This window comes from Bubalus bubalis, chromosome 24, assembly GCF_019923935.1.
Source record: "Bubalus bubalis isolate 160015118507 breed Murrah chromosome 24, NDDB_SH_1, whole genome shotgun sequence".
Classification (NCBI taxonomy): domain Eukaryota; kingdom Metazoa; phylum Chordata; class Mammalia; order Artiodactyla; family Bovidae; genus Bubalus; species Bubalus bubalis.
The window spans coordinates 28,947,549-28,960,558 of record NC_059180.1 but is presented as its reverse complement, the minus strand read 5'-3'; the positions used below and the strand labels follow the sequence as shown (position 1 = coordinate 28,960,558).

At 46.0% G+C, this 13,010-nt stretch overlaps 1 long non-coding RNA gene across 4 annotated transcripts; it reads left to right on the top strand.

The window, feature by feature from the left end:
- The first annotated feature begins 2,748 nt into the window (after positions 1 to 2,748).
- On the top strand, positions 2,749 to 12,699 carry LOC112581764. Of its 4 annotated transcripts, XR_003106396.3 has the most exons (3): positions 2,749 to 8,898; positions 11,595 to 11,603; positions 12,228 to 12,699. It is a non-coding gene; the product is annotated as an uncharacterized LOC112581764 (long non-coding RNA). The 4 variants fall into 4 exon arrangements; XR_006548144.1 differs by lacking the exon at positions 11,595 to 11,603 and having other exon boundaries at positions 2,749 to 6,701; XR_006548143.2 differs by having other exon boundaries at positions 11,595 to 12,699.
- Positions 12,700 to 13,010: the final 311 nt, after the last annotated feature.

The window sequence follows — 13,010 nt, the reverse complement described above, 5'->3', positions numbered from 1 at the left end:
GCACCAGTTACTGGAGAAGATGCCATCTCAGCCAAAAGAATATTGTAATTCTGGGCAGGTTCAAGTCCCAGCCAAGGATCAGGGGGTACAGTTTCCTGGACTGCTAAATGAGAGTTTGGATTTGTGGTGGGGGAGGTTTCAAGTTCCTCTTTTCCTCAGAAATTAAGAGTTTTTCTACATTCTTACAGTTCCAAATTTGCTCCCTTAAAAAAAAAAAAAAAACCAACTTAGTTTTACTAACAAGCAAAGAATCATCTGAAAATCCTTTAAGAGATTTACAACAATAATTAATGTGTTTTGGGCGAGCTGTTTTCACAGGCTCAATCTCTATCGCTCCAGATAATCGGCATATGAAGTAGAAGTTACTGGTCTCATTTCTAAATAATATCGTAACTGCCAACATACACTGAGTGTTTTATATGAGCTAAACTCTTTACATGTATGAAGTCTTGTTGCACGAGCAACATATCAGGAGGCACTGTTACTGCCTCTGGCTTCCTGATGAAGCAACGAGCTTAGAGAGAGGAACTGACTTGTCCAAGGTCGTACACCCAGTGTGTGATGAGCCAGAGTTCAAGCTGGAACCTTCCAGATCAGGCGTCAGCAAACTTTTTCTGGAAAGGGCCAGATACTAAATATTTTCGACTTTACAGGTCATACAGTCCCTTGTCACAGCTACTCCACTCTGCTGTTGTAACGAAAACAGCCAGAAGCATTAAGTAAATGAGTGGTCCTGGCTGTGTGTTCCAATAAAACTTTATTTACAAAATCAGGAAGTAGGGTAATTTTGGCCTCACAGACTGTATAGTTCACCTCCCCTCCGCGTTCCAGACCCTAACATCTGCCTTCCAGTTAGGAAGCACCTGGCCCTGGCCACATTCTTCCTCACCGTCTCCCGCTACCTGTGAGGCGACTCAGTCATGTCTCAGAACAGAGCCCACTGGGCCTTGGGAGAGGGTCAGTTGGCCCCTCTTTCCTTGGGATTATGAAGCTCTTGGAATTTACAACTATTAGGACTTATAAGTGACTGCCATGATCGATCGCCACGGGGACTTTAAAACTGTAATTTTAATAGCTGTTAAGTGAGTAACTTAAAGAGGAAAGTGTTAAAAGAGTTTTAGGAAAATACCTCAATGGGGCACTTTGGCTAAGGAAGGAACTTCTCTTTGGAGAAGGCATTTCTCTGGAGTTGGTGAGAATGGCAACAGGAGGGAAAATGTCTTAAGGCAGAAGGTAACGAGAAGGGGAGATGGGAAGGGTGTGTGTGCACGCATGTGTGTGCAGAGAGAGGGTGGAGGAGAGAGGTTTCCCAAAGGCAGGAGGCTGGAGCCCGTGGATGCCTGACAGGAGAGGGGGTTGGGCAGGGAGACATGACTTTTTTCCCCAACAGCTTTATTGAGATAGAATTCATTTACCACATAATTCAACCATTTCAAATAGTACACCCCCCAAATGGCTTTGCGTATGTTCACAGAGTTGTACGACAGTCATCACAATCAATTTTAAAACATTTTCATCACTTCAAAAAGAAAACCCTGTCCCCTTTACCAGCCCACCACTCCCACCGAATCTTCTAACCCCCTCCCCCATCCCCTACTCCTAAACAATTGCTAATCTCCTCTTCGTCTCTATGGATTCGCCTGTTCTGGGTCTTTCATACAAAGGAAATACATATTTCATACGGAATGTGACCCTCTGTGACCGGCTTCTTTCACTCAGCATTATGTTCTCAGGGTTCATCCATGCTGCAGCCCATATCAGAACATCATTCTTTTTCATGGCAGAATCACACCAACATGGCTTTAACAGAACTTTGTCATGAAGGGGAATGCAACATGACTGAGAAGGCGGCAGGCGGCGGTGGGGAGGGGGGGCGCGCATCCCTGAGGAGAGAACAGATAGGGACCTGGCAGCTCCTCCTGTTCTCTGTGGGATGTTCAATGAATGCGTGAATGTCCATTCATTCAGTTTCTTAAGCTGTTGTTTAGTCATTGGGGTCACAAAGAGTCGGACACGACTGAGGGACTAACACTAACACTTTAGTCACTCAGTCCTGTCTGACTCGTGTGATCCCCATGGACTGTAGCCTGCCAGGTCCTCTGTCCATGGGATTTCCCAGGCAAGAACACTGGAGTGGGTTGCCATTTCCTTTTCCACAGGATCTTCCCAATCCAGGGATTGAACCTGCATCTCCTCTATTAGCAGGCAGATTCTTTATCACTGAGCCACCAGGGAAGCCCAATTATTTGAGTACTTACTATAGTACTATAAAGTATAAATTTGGGGGGCTCCAAAATCACTGCAGATGGTCACTGCAGCCATGAAATTAAAAGATGCTTGCTTCTTGGAAGAAAAGCGATGATCAACCTAGACAGCATATTAAAAAGCAGAGACATGACTTTGCCAACAAAGGTCCGTCTAGTCAAAGCTATGGTTTTTCCAGTGGTCATGTATGGGTGTGAGAGTTGGACCATAAAGAAAGCTGAGCACTGAAGAATTGATGCTTTTGAACTGTGGTGTTGGAGAAGACTCTTGAGAGTCCCTTGGACAGCAAGGAGATCTAACCGGTCAATCCTAAAGGAAATCAGTCCTGAATATTCATTGAAAGTACTGATGCTGAAGCTGAAACGCTGATACTTTGGCAACCTGATGCAAAGAACTGACTCATTAGAAAAGACCCTGATGCTGGGAAAGATTGAAGGCAGGAGGAGAAGGAGACAACAGAGGATGAGATGGTTGGATGGCATCACCAACTCGATGGACATGAGATTGAGCCAGCTCTGGGAGTTGGTGACGGACAGGGAAGCCTGGTGTGCTGCAGTCCATGGGGTTGCAAAGAGTCGGACGCGACTGAGCGACTGAACTGAACTATAAATTAAGAGGCTAAGTATGGGGCATGAGCTGTAACCAACAAGACAGACACAGTTCCTACTTAGGGACAGGAGAGGAAATCATAAACCAAAGAGGAAAAAAACATTTTATATTTGATTAAAGTAATATAGCAACAATGACAGGAAACAATTACAACACCAGGTCTGAGTAAATCCTTGCAAATATGGGGTTTACAAACAGCATATCTTAATGCAAGGCCTAACTCAGAATTGTGGCAATCTTCCCCTCAGAGGGACTATGGAAGCAGCACAGCCAGGAGAAGGCTCTGGAAGAGGTAAGTGGCTCTGGGTTTTTTGGGTTTTTTTTCCTGCCAGCACTTTCTACCCTTCCGAGTACGAGACAGTATGCCCAGTGGGAATATGGCCAAAGATGGCTGCTTACAACACTGAAGCCTCAGCTACAGTAATGGGTCCAAGTGTAGACACGTGACTCGATAAGAAAAATCATAGCAGCCCACTTCTGAGCTGGGCTGCAGTGCTTGGTCCACGTGTGGTCACGTAACCTAAGCAGGGCCAAGGCAGGATTGTTTTAAGTAGAGCTGGGGAGAGGATTGCTTTTCCCAGCCACTCACCAGCATCCAGAGCTACTAGTGACTGCAAAGACTGAGGCCAACATGGAGGAAGGGAGGAACACGGGATGGGATGGGGGTTTGGGGAGGAGACAGACTGGCGCTGCGTTCTGTCCCTGGATCCAAGAGTGACTCAGCCTCTCTTGTCCTTCAGCATGGATACCTGAGTAATGAATCCCCCATCATACCTCAGTCAGATCAGCTCTGGTTCTGTATGCACCAGAGCATCCCAATTCAGGACTTGGGAACTGTTTTTTCCTTCTCATGGACCGTGTGAAGCTAAGCAGGGTAGGTTATCCTCAGAACTCAGTTCTCCCCCTAGGTTTGCCTGGCTGTGTTTGGGAATGAGCGATTCCCCCAGGCCCCTCTCCATCTCTGCCCACCACCACCAGCCTGCTTCCAATTAATTTACCACTGAATCAGAGCTCAACATTTATTCTTGGACTTCAAGTCCCAACTTCTTTCTGCTTGCCTGCATCTCCGTGACCTCATTCCCAACACACATCCACTTCTCCTCACCGGGCTCTCCACCAAGGACGGAGCCTGCAGCTTGTCCTGGCCTCTGCTCCAACGCCCACCACGTTAATGGAATGACATGTTCTGCCTGTGAGTGGTGACCTTGAGCCTGGAGCCCAGGTCTCACTCATCTCTGCACTCCAGTGGCTGGCATGCAGCAGGTGGGCAGCAAGTGCGGGAGGCAGGGAAAGGAGAAGGGGAGAGAGGGTCGCTCCTTCCTGCTGATTCAGGTCAACCAGTGTGTTAAGTTCTATACGTGTTTCCTCTGCCAGATACTCTTGCACCAGGCGAACACACAGCTCATGCCCTCATCTCCTTTAGGCCTCTCCTCCAACGTCAGTTCTCCGATTTCCTGTACTGCAGTTGCCAGTGAACTGCATGCTCCCAGACCCCATCTCAATCCCTGCTTTTCTCCGTGCTTTCTTGTTCCCTTCCACCACCACTGGTCTTTCTCCATGCTCTATTTATCTACTTTCTCTCACGGAAGTGTCAGCTCAGGTGGGCAGCTATCTAATTTCTTCTCTGCTGTGTCCTCCGCGCCTATTAGATGCTCACTAACCGTCTGTGGCACGAATTCACCAAAACCACCTTACCAAATTTGTTTCTCCCTATGCACTTCATATGGTTCAGGTGTGGTCGTGTGACCTAAGCAGGACCAATCCAGGATTGATTTCAGTGGAGCTGCTGAGAAGATTGCTTTTCCCACCCACTCTCCCAGCATCCAGAGCTCCCTGTGACGGGTGAACTGCGTTCCTATGTTGATATGGAGAAGGAGGTGCCACTATTGCCTGGAGAATCCCCATGGACAGAGGAGCCTGGTGGCCTACAGTCCGTGGGGTCGCAAAGAGTCAGACAGGACTTACTAAGCAACAAAAATGCAGTTCATGCATCTTACAGGTGCTGTGAGTGTCAGCGGATGTGTTAGGTTCCTAGGGCGAGTTATTACAAACTGAGTGGCTTGATACTACAAAAATCTATCATTTCCTTATTGTTATAATCTATTAAACCTATGGCTTCTGCAGGCTACAAGTCCAAACTTGGCAGGGACACACCCCTCCCAGGTGCTCCAGAGCAAGGTCCATTCCTTGCCTCCTGCAGCTTCCGGTGGCTCCAGCACTCCTTGGCATGTGGCCGCGTCACTCTAATCTCTGCCTCTGTCTTCCGGTATTCGTCCCTGTGTGTCTGTCTCTGCTTCTCTCATAAAAGGATGCTTGTAATTGCATTTAGTGCCCATCTGAGTAATCCAGGGTAAATTCCACCTCAAGACCCTTAACTTAACCGCAGCTTTTCCATATAAGGAAACCTGAGAAGGCTCTGGGAGAGACGTGGACATACTTTTTCTCGCTCTAGGAGTCACCATTCAGCCCTCTATATTATTTGCTTAAAGACCAGAAAAGCAAAGCTTTCCCACCACCACTTCATTGGCCTGACAGATATGTGATGAAGAGAGTATTATCATCATATTACCTCGCTCCCGTCAAGTGTGGAAATGATTTTTTAAACGCCATTTTCTGTGTTTTTAATTATCCCAATTTTCAAAAATAATACCATGCATATGGTAAGAAAAACAGTACAGAAACATGGGAGATACAGGAGCCCCTTTGCAATTTTCCTCTTAACTCCAGTTTCACTTTTTAAATGTAATCACCATATGCAGTCTGCATAATCTTCATAAATTTTCTAAGCATATTCGAGAGCACACACTTTTTTGGCTTCTAACATTAAGAACAGTGGCGGGGGGCTGGGATGGCTTATATCCTGAAGGCACGACAGCCCTCTGACCTACCAGAAGCTTTCTAAGGACTTCTAGCAATGCACCACACTTAACCTGTCCCCTACTCTAAGCACTTCAGTTAACTCCAGGATTTTAATGTTATAGATACTCTCTGGTATCTGTCCAGCTATACACCATTGGATACACTCCTAGACGTGGGATTTCCAGGTCAATGTGTACATTTTAAATTTCTACAGCTATTGCCCAGTGCCATTCACCAAGGTGGTGAAATTCACACGCCCATCAACAATGCACAGGTGGGGGTGTCTGTTGCCAACACCCTCGCCCATCCTGTCAAGACAGCAGCGTGTCAGATCTCAAACTCAGGTAAGCGGACTTTCCATGTGGGCCTGGTGGGGTGGACATAGCCTGTGAGGTTTTCCCTGTAGCTGTCTGAGGCACTGAGCTGCTCAGAGCTCTCGTTTAGGTTTTATAAACAAAGACAGAGTCTGGGGAGGTGAGCCAGAACCATGCAGTGAGACGCATTGTGCAACTCAGTATTTATTTCTTTAGCACAGCTAGAACTTAAATATGGTCAAAACATATTCTCCTTTTAATTTACACAAACAAATATGTTCCCGGGCTGACACCTCTGGTGCCAAGTTTCTAGGGGAAACGAAATTCTACTGTGAGATGAGAAACCACCAGGGAGAAGATGAGGGTGGAAAAGCCACCACCGTCTGCTTCGCACGTCCGAGCTGGGCTTCTCAGAGGGGTGTTTCAGAACTGGGCTGCTGCCTCTTGCTCTCTTTCTGTCTTTGTTGCAGATAAACCTGCCAGTAATTTCAGCAAACGAAACGTGGAACATGTAAAGGCCAAATGATGGAAAACACTCCAGTTTTAATAAAAGGAGGTCTGCTCGGCTGGGACTCCTCTGTCCTGCTAGTCAGGAGATGCAAAGATTTATCCAGAGAGGGGCTGATGAATTGAAGAAACAGAAATGAGGCCAATGTGAGTTGCCTTTCAAGAGCTGTGCTAATATAAAACCAAGCAACTTGAATTTATTCCAAGAGGGGATTAAAGCAACATGTTATTTTGAGTGATTGCTTAATTTATTGAGCTGTGGCTAGATCGGTAATGAAATACAGCCCTTGCAACTGATAACCTCTAGCTGTAATTGAACTTCTACAATTAAGAAATATTTTCTGAGAGTTTCTCTGGAACAGCTCAGAATTTTTAGTCTCTGTGGTCGGGTACATTTGAGCACTCGTTTTCCGGGCAAGTTTTCCTTTCTTTAAGGAGCGACAGGCTGATGTTAATAAGGACAATAAGCAGCATTTTACTGAATGTCTTGTGTATACCAGGCACTTAATATACATTATCTCTAGTCTCGACCACAGCCCAAGGAAGTCATTCGTATTTGTCCCTGTTTTATAAAGATGAGGCTCCTAGATGTTAAGTGATTTCCCAGAGTGGTGGTGTCCAAGATGATAGCTACTGGTCACTTGTGGCTATTTCTGTGTAAATTAGTTTAAAATGTTTTAATCTAAAATTTCACTGCTTAGGTTGCACTAATAACTATACAGGGCTAGTGGCCACCACATTGGATGGTGCAGATATAGATCATTTCGATTACTGCAGAAAGTTCCATTGCTCAGCGCCATTCCAGAGATTTCCTAGGTAGAGACAGGCAGTGCTAGGTTTCAACCTCAAGCTAATGGGCTTTGAAGGCAGCATCTACCATAGCCCTTGTTTCCTTCTCTTCCTTTGGCTGAGAAGGAAGGACTAGAGCAGTGATTCTAAACCCTGGCTGCACATTAAAATCACCTGGACTCTTATGTAATATCCTATCTGGCCATTTTAATGACTATATTCCAGATAGGCAAAATAGCTGCAAGACTGAATTATTTCCTTTATCAATGTTTTATTATCTGTTAACATAACTATACTGACTTTCTAAAATTTTGGTGAATTGAACATTAAAAAAAAAATTACCTGGACTGGAACTTCCCTGGTAGTCCAGGAAAGCATGGATCTGCCCTCTCGATTCGGGGAGCAGGGCAGGGGGGCACTGGGTTCGACTCCTGGTCAAGGAACTAGATCCCACATGCCACAACTAAGACCCAGCACAGCCACATAAATAAAATTACCTGGACTGCTTTTTAAAAAAGTGTTAGGGTCCCAGCCCCAGAGATTCTGACTTAATTGTGATTGAGAGGGGTTTTTATAATTCCTCATGTGACTCAAATGTGCTTTGTGGATTAAGAGCAATCAGATGTGAGGCTCCACACACAAGATCGTGAAAGGCGCTGGCTCATTTGCCGTGAGAATGTGATCCCTTGCGGACCACAACTTGGGCTTCTCTCAGAGCCGCTTCTAAACCTCCTCATCAGAGACAGGCTCATTTCTGAGGGGAAGACTTAAGTGCTTTCTCACATGCTTCCTGCTTGATGGGAGATCCAGTGGGGAGCTCTGCTTTTAGAAACAGGCTCTGTCGCACAGTCATGCAAGAAAAGAGATGTGGATGTAAGATCATAGAGATGAAGTGAAAAACCTGGAGTCCCCAGTCCAAATGGGAAGTATTGGTATTACAAAATAATAGATTGGTATTACATTTTGCCTTACAAAATAAAGCGTGTGTTTCCTATCCCTGTCCACTGAAAAGGTTTGACGTAATGGGCAATTCAGGAACAGCGAGCACTCGCAGCACCCACACTGTGGTCTCTAAACCCCACTTCTAACTAGAAGTGCTGTGTAGAGAGAGGGCAGACTCCAGGTCTGAGGCAGGAAATGTGGAGGATGAGCCTGAACAGCTTGGCATCCAGGTGGCTCAGAAACTCACAGACTTAAGGGGACTTGTCAGAAAGGAGTCAGGAAGACAATGTGAAGAGATTCCCACTGGCCAAAGATGGGACATTTTGAGCATCGGTAAGTATAATAACTGCAGTGGAAGAAAATGGGTTATGTATGTCCAAACCTGTAAGTTCACAATGATACTTAGAAAAACAGGAAAACATAAACTCATTTGTCATCTTTGGAGGATGTTGGGACCAACTTTTTTTTTTTTAATCTCAGTTCCCAGACCAGGGATTGAACCCAGGTCATGGCAGCAAAAGCCTGGAATCCCAACCACTAGGCCACCCGAGAACTCCCTGGGAGCAGCTTCTTAGTTTGAAAACTGTCAAATAAAGAGGAAAGAGTCAAGCATGTATCCTTTCTGGTATGAGCCATACTTTACAGGAACCAAATGGCTGATTAGGAGAGGTCTCTTTATAGACATATTCCAGCTAACAAGAATAGAATTAGTAGGCCACCATTTTCAACCTCTAATGGATCTAGACAGCGGTCATCAATGGTTGCTAACATCATGAAGGGGGACAACCACAAATTGTGTGCCTTCAAATAGAAATAGGAAGCATCCACTAGGAAGCAGTCATACACACACACACACACACACACACAAAACAAACATGAGTCTAAGTGGACTTCTAGATCTAACTACTGATTTATAAGAAATATAGAGCAGAGAGGAACAGGTATTATATTATGTCGATATAATGCCAGCTGCTGCTGCTGCTAAGTCGCTTCAGTCGTGTCCGACTCTGTGCGACCCCACAGACGGCAGCCCACCAGGCTCCCCCATCCCTGGGATTCTTCAGGCAAGAACACTGGAGTGGGTTGCCATTTCCTTCTCCAATGCATGAAAGTGAAAAGTGAAAGTGAAGTCGCTCAGTCGTGTCAGACTCCCAGCGACCCTGTGGACTGCAGCCTACCAGGCTCCTCCGTCCATGGGATTTTCCAATAAGCAAAACCCAGACTGGGACACTCTATAGAACAACCAACTCAGTTTTCTCAACAAATAAATTGCAAGAGAAGAAAAAGAGAGGGGAGGAGAATCTTTGGGTGCAGATCAAGAAAGAGGTAAGAGGCGTGTGAACCAATCACAATGTATGAACCATTTTGTATGAATCTAGATTTTAGCCAGCTGTAAAGAAGATAGTTAATGAGACAACCAGAAAATTGTGAACAGTGGATATTTTCTGATTATTAAAGCGTTGTTTGTTTTAGTAGGGATGACGGCAATAAAAAAAAAATCCTTATTTTTGGAGTCATTAAAATATTTGCAGAAGATATCTGGAATTTGCTTATAAGTATCTAGAATGAGGAAGGAGGGGAAGGGGGGTTACAGATGGAACAAGGTTGGCTGAGACTTGGTGATTATTGAAGCTAGGTGATGCACAGCTAGGGTTTATGGTACCATGTACCTGTGTGCACTTGTGTTATTTGTTTGACCTGCCTACCCATTGCTGGCATCTCTGAGGCAAGCCTGGGTGGCAGGTTTGCGATACAGCTCAGTGCATGCATGTGTGCACACCCTCTTGTGTTGCCATGGCAACCAGCGAGGTGAGAAAGCAGCATCCAAAAGGCTCCTGTCCACATGAGGATCAAGCCGGGCTGCTGGTGTTATGCTCGGCCCATCATAGCTGCTCCCTTTGGAGAATTCCTAGGCAGATCTCCACAGCTCTACTCCCTCCACCAGATCTGCCTCCTGCACTCCTTTGCCATCACTCAGGCTTCCTGAGTGAATAGGCTTCCTTCCAATGTGATAGGCTTCCTTCCCTATGTGCCCCCTGAGGAAGCAGAGGCCAATAAATGGAGAGAACAAGACCCTGAATCAGTTCCAGGCTCAGTTCTTCTCCACTTAATGGCAGGACTTTTCACCTCCCTGAGCCTCAGTTCTCTCACCAGTAAAATGAGCTTGATACAACCTTAGTGAACTCAACAAATCTTTATTATGGGGAGACAGTGGCAAAAAGGACCTGGTCTCCACCTCACGGAACTAGACACCTGAAGGTGAAAGGCAGTCAGGAGTATGTACTGTGATAGAGCTATGACCAACATAAACAGTGTGATAATAAGCAGAGACATCACTTTGTGGACAGAGGTCTGTATAGTCAAATCTATGGCTTTTCCAGTAGTCACGTATGGATGTGAGGGTTGGACCATGAAGAAGGCTGAGCACCGAAGAATTGATGCTTTCGAACTGTGGTGGTGGAGAGGACTCTTGAGAGTCCCTTGGACTGCAAAGAGATGAAACCAGTAAATTCTAAAGGAAATCAGTCCTGAATATTCATTGGCAGGACAGATGCTGAAGCTCCAACACTTGGACCACCTGATATAAAGAGCTGACTCATTGGAAAAGACCCTGATGCTGGGAAAGATTGAGGGCGGGAGGAGAAGGGGACGACAGAGGACGAGATGGCTGGAGACATCATCAACTCAATGGACATGGGTTTGAGCAAACTGTGGGAGATGGTGAAGGACAGGGAGGCCTGGCATGCTGCGGTTCATGGGGTCACAAAGAGTCAGATATGACTTAGCAACTGAACAACAACAAGGGACTTCCCTGGTGGTCCAGTGGTTGACACTGTGCTCCCAATGCAGGGAGCTGGGTTCAATCCCTGGTCAGGGAACTAGATCCCACATACTGCAACTGAAAGTTCGCATGCCACATTGAAAATCCCAAGTGCCACAACTAAGACCCAGGGCAGCCAAAAAAAAAAAAAAAAAAAAGAGTATGTACTGTGATAAAGTACATGTTTAAAAAACTTTTTTGAAAACTGGCAGTCACTAGTTAGGAAACACCGTAACTCATTTTTTTTTTTTGACCCTGCAGCTTGTGGGATCTTAGTTCCCTGATGAGGGATCCAACCCAGGGCCCAGGCAGTGAGAGCACCAAGTCCTAATTCACTGGGACCACCAGGGAATTCCCATAACTCTTAATCATAATGTCATACTTCTTAATCTTACTTTTTGTTAACCAGGATATCCACACTTTGCAACTTGAGAGTATCCAGCTATGCCAAACCCATAGAATACTTTTACTTAACTGAGTGCTCATAGTTCCACGAAGTAAGTACTATTCTTCCAACTATTTTATGGAGGAAGTGAGATACTTGCCCGGGGCTGCACTGTGGGTACATGGCCCTGCCTTCTTTGCTCAGCCCTCTGCATTGATTCGGTTCTGAGATGCAGCAGCAGGGCCAGGAAACCAGAACTTCCAGGAGATGAAAAGCTCACCAGGTCAAACTCCATTTTGCAGTTAAGGAAGCAGTGGCCCAGAGAGACCAAGTAACTTACTCCAAGCCACACAGCAAACTGGCCGCTTAACCTGTGTCCAAGCTGCTTGGGGAAGTCCCACATGCTAAGGGAGGCTGCTTCCTGCCCCATTTCAGCCTGTCCCAGGGTGGGGTGACCAGTCATCTCGGGGTTTCCCAGGACTGGGAACTTTAGGTGCTTAAATCAAGCGAGTTCAGAGCCAACTGGGATGAGTCAGTCACTCTGTCTCAGAGCGAGGCATCTAAAGGGATGTTTTCTAGGACGTGAGAACCAGCGCCAAGTCCCCACAGAAGTATTGGGGTTTCATGCCTTATATAATTAAAACTGATTATTAATATCTAGGCTCCCCCACCCCAGCCAGACTCCCCACCCACGGGAGGCAGGGACTGGTATGTAATGCACACTTCTGTTTTACAGCCCCTGATTCAACGGTGACACATGAATGATGCTCAGTAAACAGTCATCAAATGGACCGACCGACCAGGCTATCACCACCTCTGACTGCGCCTCCATCTGAAGTTGCAGAAACCCTCTATAGCCACCGTGACCTCCAGTTCCCATTTCAGACAGGCTGACATCCACGATGTCATATGATAGAAGGTGACTCCAGAGAGACTGCCGACAAGGCTCCTTGAGGGAGCTATGGCAAACGAGTGGGTGTGGTTTTTCTTTAATTATTGTACCTGTTTTGTCTGTTCTTTCTTGGCTCTGTTCACATCCCCACCCCAGCGCCAGTGCAGAAAGAAAAAAAAAAAAAAAAAAACAGAACAAAAACAAAACATCGCAGAGTTTGAGACAAGATAGCTGGCCCATTCCCTCTCTGCTTGTAATTAATGCTGAAAATGACTTGCCTTGGCCACAAAGGTAATAATAAAGTCAGGAAGTCTGATTATTTGGCTACTAATTTCCTTCTAGGTTTCTCCACCTCCCTTCTCCTTTCCTTAAATTAATTCCAGAGTTCCTCCAGATTTCTCGTTGCTAAGCTATAAAGTTCCAGGTTTCCCAGCGCCCATGCTGATTGGCAGGGAGGTTCTAGGCGGCTCCAATCAGAGGCAGGTTGCTGAAAGGAGCATCCACATTGCAGCTTGCCCTGGGGTACTGGAATTTTTTCCCTGATGTTATGAACCATCAAAGTCTTTCTCTAACTGTGCAAAACCTGTTTTCTTGATCTTGTCTGCCTCTCTCTCGGTGTGCAGGCTA